This window comes from Gekko japonicus, unplaced genomic scaffold, assembly GCF_001447785.1.
Source record: "Gekko japonicus isolate JY-2015 unplaced genomic scaffold, Gekko_japonicus_V1.1 scaffold1248, whole genome shotgun sequence".
Taxonomy (NCBI): Eukaryota; Metazoa; Chordata; class Lepidosauria; order Squamata; family Gekkonidae; genus Gekko; species Gekko japonicus.
This window is the reverse complement of record NW_015171541.1, coordinates 551,978-558,347: the sequence shown is the minus strand read 5'-3', so window position 1 is coordinate 558,347 and position 6,370 is coordinate 551,978.

Genomic DNA, 6,370 nt, shown 5'->3' with positions numbered 1-6,370 from the left:
AAAGCAGTATCAGGTTACTGAAACAACCTGGCTGTGGTCACTCTCTGTAGCTCAGACAAGAGTAATAATTGCCCTAATGCACTTGCTGAAGATTTTTCCTGGAACAGGCAGCCCTCAGTTAACTATCTTGGCTGTATTAGGCACTTTACCTCAGCTTTCAGTAATTTTATGAAACAAATAAAGGCTCATCAGAGGATTGTATTGATTAGAAAAGCAAGGTGAGAAGGGGACGTTGCTTTTAGAGCAATAGCTGAGGCTTTCTTAGTGGCTGCTGTACCCAGTTAGCTGTTATTTCAAGCCCGGTGAGGTCATGGTTGTCTCCTTGGCAGACTCCATTTTTAGAGTCCTTCACGCAAAATAAATTTATCACCAATAATTCCTCTTTGCATACCTGAGCCTTAAAGGAGAGCTGCTTGGATAGGTCAAGAGATGTTTCCATTGGTTTATTGGCCTCTGGATGTGGCAGCTGCCTTTAGTCACCATGACCCATGTCCTCCATGGGTGTGTCTAATTCCCTTTTAAAGCCATCTGTAATAGCAGCCATCACTACATCCATTGGCAGTGAATTCCACAACTACTTGTCTCATAGGGAAATAGTCAATTCTACTGTTAGTGTGCATGTGTGGGGAAACAGGCAGTTTCAAAATGCTCGTATACTGGGTTCCTGGCTCACCTGATCCCCATGCTAGGTTGATTAACTTCCATTTGTGTTTCAGCCTTCCTGTGCTTTTCAGTGCATGTGTGGTATTTGATCTCAGCTGAGCTGACCCAGTGCCAGATGGCAGTCCAGCCAAGTGAATGCTAGCTAATTGGTATAGCAGTTTTTGAAAGTGAAGAGGAGGTCATAGTCAGAGCAAAGATCCCCAAACAGGTTGTGGCCCATGGTATGGGGGGGGGGGGGCATGCTGTCTATCTGCCTTTTTGTGCATTTTTAAAATCTTGCCCTTCCTCCAAGGAGCTCTGGGCAGTGAAACTCTAGGAATCCCAACAACATGAAGGAAGAGTTTGATGGAAATGCGGAGCACTAGAAGTAGGGGGTCTCTGGATTATAGGAATGCTTTACATCTCAGGAAGCTCAGTTGAAATTTGACTGGTTTGACCATGAAGTTATGGCAAATCAGAGATAGTCCTGCAGGGTACAGTACAACTATTCGCACCCCAGAACAGCAACAGCAGTAGAAGCAAAAGACTTCAGGAGTGTCTGCCTGCACACTTTCCAATACATAATTATAATCACAAGCGTCAGACTTCTTAGGCAAAATATCTGAGAATCTAAGGAGTTGGATTCTGTACAAGATTTGCTATGGATGAGGAGAGAGGTAATTCTGAAGCTAGGTCTTAGTGGGACTTTCAGCCATGGAATACACCAACCAGAAGACAGAACGCTGGTCTGGCCCTCAGTCTCTCCCCCCCCCCCTTGCCCCTCACAGCCATGCTTCAAATGAGCTGCCAGTCGTTTAATTTTTTTAATGCCTCATGCACATCTAGCCATATGTTGCTTTACAGTTTGAACAAATGTGTGCATTTGCTTTTTAAGTGCAAGACTGCGCTGAGGATTGGAGGGAAGGTTCAGTATTGGAATAACCGTTGCTAGCCCTTTGGCACAATCCACAGCTGGTTTTCTGGAACGGAATTGCAGAAATGATAGATATATTTGTGATGAATGCAGTAAAGGTGCTTCCAGCTTGTCGCCTTGCTCTGTAAATCAAATGTAGTTTTGAGAAAATGGGACTGAAGAAGGTCAGCCATCCAAGATAAATGAAGGACAATATTAAAAAGTATCTGAGAGTAAAGGGAATTATGTGCATTAATTATGACTTAATATGTCCATCTAGTTTGCCGCCCCTCAGCCCTACGGTTAAATTTCAAAATGAAGTTATTTGCCACGTAAGCACTGACAGAAATAAATTTCCCTGCCATGGCAACTGATGGAGAGAATGCACCAGTAGATCACCACAAATATTTTTACGTGGTTGTCTCCAGAAAAGTTTAGATGGATATGAATAAAACAAGTTATATATCATGCAGGCATTTTTAGAAAGATATTTCTCCCATAGTTGAAAAGTGCAGAGGTACCTGAGGAGCTGTCTTCTTTCCTAGCAACCTGTCTGAACTTTTAAGAACTAGGAACGATGGCTCCTTGCAGGAACCTGCACTGTCTGAAGTAAGATTGACTTTCTTTAGACTTATGGGATAGCCTTCAGAGCTGCTGCCTTCAGGCTGTGGAACTTTCCCCCCTCCATTTTTTAATTTAGGAAGGGCCTTTGAATCTGCCTGACTGATGATACCTCTGTTCTCCTCCTTTGAGTATATTTCTGTGATTTTACTGTATTTTTACCAATTTCTAAAATGAGGTTTTTGTGATTTGCTTTTGGTGCCCCTGATTGTGTGTGTGTGTCTTTTTTTTGGGGGGGGGGAGAATGGCTGGACAGACAGAAAGACAGCACAGAAATGAACGGAATAAAAAACTTAAATACTTCACTATTCTTGACACAGAACGTTTTAGCAAAGAGCAGACGTATTTTCTAGCTTAAAAACTTAGAAACCAAAAAGATTCTGGTAGCCAGGGATAAGGCCTTCTGTAGTCCCACCCAGTTCCTCTTTGCAGTCCCTTTAAACACCTTTCTGTGCCACAATCCCTTTATATACCTCCTTTCTGTGCCATGTATCTTCCCTCTTTCATTTATACCACTACTACTCTCTGGGTGTTGTCATTTTTTAATATCTTCTTTTCACAGGATCGCAATTTTGTACCTTCCAGAATTTATGCAGCATTTCCAGATTTCTGTGTGTTTATGCTGTTGACAAAAGTCTGTGTTTTGTAGGTCTAGAATGTGAAGGTTTCATTGTTTCTTGACCCCTGGACATATTGACAGCAGCTTACCCTGGTGTAAGTAGGATTCTGGGCATTCTTCAGTATTCTACATACTGGTGAAGAGTTGTGGATTCTGTGTGTGTGTGGGGGGGAAGCATCTTGCTAGAATTGGTATGTGGCAAGGAGGAACGTAATGATCAGTAGTCAATGGATGGAATCATACAAGGGTTCTTGCTATACCACAGCTGAGGGTCCCTGTTTATGTTTCATTTGCAACAAGGGAGCTGGTGTGTCAGAGTTCCTTCCTGGCTGCAAACTACATGGGAGGAGGCCACAAACAGCTCTCATGGTGTGAAAATCTCTAGATGGACGTCTTCAGAGTCATTCTGCTCACTATGCAATACGAGGTGGTAGACTGAGACCAGGTATGCTCTTTTGAGGTAGTATGAACAGTACCCATGTGGCATGCGTGTGCATTGATCTTCCCAACACTCCACACTCTTAACACTGATGCTCAGGTACATCTGTGTTTTGTGCATTTGTTTGGTGTTTTTGTTTGAAGACACAAATACTTATATCGAGTCCTGTGTGTTTCATGGTGAAACAGAGCCGTGGCATCCCTTCAATCTACATTGTGGCTTCCCACCCACTGCTGACAGGTATGTTCCCACAATTAGAAAAAACACCTTTAGACATTTATCTGCTATTTTGACATATTCATTGCTTTACAACTGTTGACCTTAGAGCCTTAACTTGTTATTTAGTTTTTCACTTTGCATAACTTAAACATCATCATGCTACATGTTAATTTGTGGCAAAATCCCTGTCTATAAATTTAGAGCCTCACCTACCATTTCAGTGTATTTGAAAAAGTGTGCCTTGCTTTGTTGGTCTTAAAGGTGCCCCACTGGACTCTAAATCTGTTCTACATTTTATGTTAACCCTGCCATGCCTGTCAACAGTTGGTGGTGGCCCTGACCCACTCTGAGTAGAGTTCTTACTCTTTTTATTAGATCTTGTTTCAAACCAGCCTTTCTTATGACATCTACCCACCCTGCACACACACTGTGAAAATAAAAATATCAGTGTAATGGATACATACTCCAGTGCATCTGATGAAGTGTGCTGTGACTTACAAAAGCTTATGCTGGGGTATATTTTGATAGTCTTTAAGGTGCCAGTGAATTTCTTTTTATTAAAGTACTCTCTTGTTTGACAGACAATTGATAGGGGAAGGGGGAGGACTTAAAATTAAACATTGAACTGTCCATTGGATCGGTACACCACAAAAACGACTGTATCACATAGATTTGGCACATGCAGTTCCCATGAAATTCACAGCACTACTACTAAACGTGAGGTCTGGACCTCAAAATGATAATTCTGGACTATGCCATACATTAGTGATTCTTAACAGCGGGGACTTAATGGAACCTACAAGTAGCATGCCAGGACGTGTACAGGTATCTCAGCTTTATTAGTCCACTTTTAATGGTATGTCCAACTCAACACAGAAGGGCAAGGTACCATTATGCTAAAATAGTGAAATGCACAAAATAGAAAGGTACTGTTCTAATAAGATGATCTCACCAATTGTTGCAAAGCCAAAGGAGGGGTATAAATATTTTTTATTAAGCCCTTTTCTTTCTTTGCTCTACTGCTTCCATGCTGAAAAGAACTACTGCTTAGTGTTCCCGGAGCTTTGAAAATAAAAGTGATGTTAATTGAAAACACATGAGGTAGAAAGGACGTTGCTTTGAACCCTCCAGACAGAGAAGGGAATGGAAGGTTGTATAAGTGAGTCGCTGAGCGACTTTTGACTAACCAGTTTATTCTTTTCCTGCAGATTAAGAGTGGATTTTGTTATTTTCGCTTTAGAAAATGTTCATGTAGTAGAAAAAGAAAGCTGTTATTTGCTGGGATTTACGGGACACATAGGATTCCATCTCAGCAAAACCTGCTTCACAGCGCTGTTGAGATAGGGCCCCATACACCATCTACTGGAGCAGCAAACCAGTTTGGCGATCTTTCCCCCTTCTTTCAGGCTTTCCCCTCCCTTTCAGTTTAAGGGATAAACTGTAGTTTGTGTTGCATCTAAATCACAGTTTATGCTTCAAACTGTAATTTGGCAATGACGTGCCCTTTTGATTTTGGCACACCAACCATGTACAACAAGAGTGCAAGTTTTGCATGGTCCTCTTGATACACATGGTTGCCATTTTGTATGAACAGGGCAAATACCTGTTCAAACTGATACCTAACCACACTGGATATGATCCAGGGCTACTGGCAGGTTTCTCTCAGGGTCCAAGAGAGAGAAGATGACCTTTACCCCATGGGGCTTGTAGCAGGTTGTAACCATGCCCTTTGGGTTGCATAGAGTGACTACAATATTTCAGGGTTTAGTGGACCACCTGTTAGGACCCTGCCAGGAGTCTGTGGCAGTATATATGGATGACATGGTGGTGTTCAGTTGAATGTGGGGAGATCATCTGTAGCATTTAGAAGTATTCCAGATTATTAAGGGGCAGAACTCCCACCTGAATGTGAAGAAATATGTGCTGGCCCATTCTGTTACTTGGGGCATCAGGTAGAGGTTGGCCAAATATGGGCTGTGCAAGAAAAGGTGACTCCCAACACCAAAAACTAAGCAAGTAAGGCAATGCCTGGGAGTGGCTGGATATTACAGCTGGTTTATACCTCACTTTGCTACCCTAATACCCTCACTTTGTCAGACTGCTTATGGAGTGGGGTCAAAGAACCCTTATCATGGAATCAGGAATGTCAGGAGGGATGCTGTGAAGACCCTGCTCCAGCGGAGACCCCCTTGTTTAGTGGGATCCCCATCTTATTTTGGACTTAGTTGTTTTAATAGGCACCCCCTTTTACACCCTAAGTGCCAAGGGGACCTGAAACTTGGAGAGGCTCATAAAGGCACATTAGAAATTCCCAGGGACAGAAGAAGATAGTATGCTGGCATTACAAGCTGATTAATTGCAATTTCCCCCAGCTCAGGGTTCTCAATAACAATAAGACTTCACTTCGTTCTCAATAACAAAAGACTTTTCAATGCTGGAATATCCTGGCATACCCCACAAGTGTGTGCCCAGCCTAAGGAAGTTGCTATTATGTTAATGAAGGCCCAGTTCCACTTTTTCCTTTTTTTACTAAATCAGGAAGGGCACTCAATGAAGAAGGGCTCCATCCTGTTTCAGGAGCTATCTTGACTCACCCAAATGTTTGTGTCAATGCAGATCTGGCTCACTTCAATCTAATTAAAGTATGTTAATCATGTTGCCTTACCCAGGCTCTTTGTGCCAATGCAGAATTGGCTCACAATAGCCTAATCAAGGTCCCCCCCCCTCACTTTTTCTGGCCAGATTTTGACAGCAGTTAACTTTAACCAGCCAGTGAGATTCAAACTTTTTATCTTGACCAAGTCCAAAGCCAGGATGACCCAAATCCCACCTACCATAGGGAATCTTCTGTCCATAAAAGAAGAACCCAAGCCATAGCAGATGGTTCCTCAGATCTCTGCTGATCCAAACTCTGGTT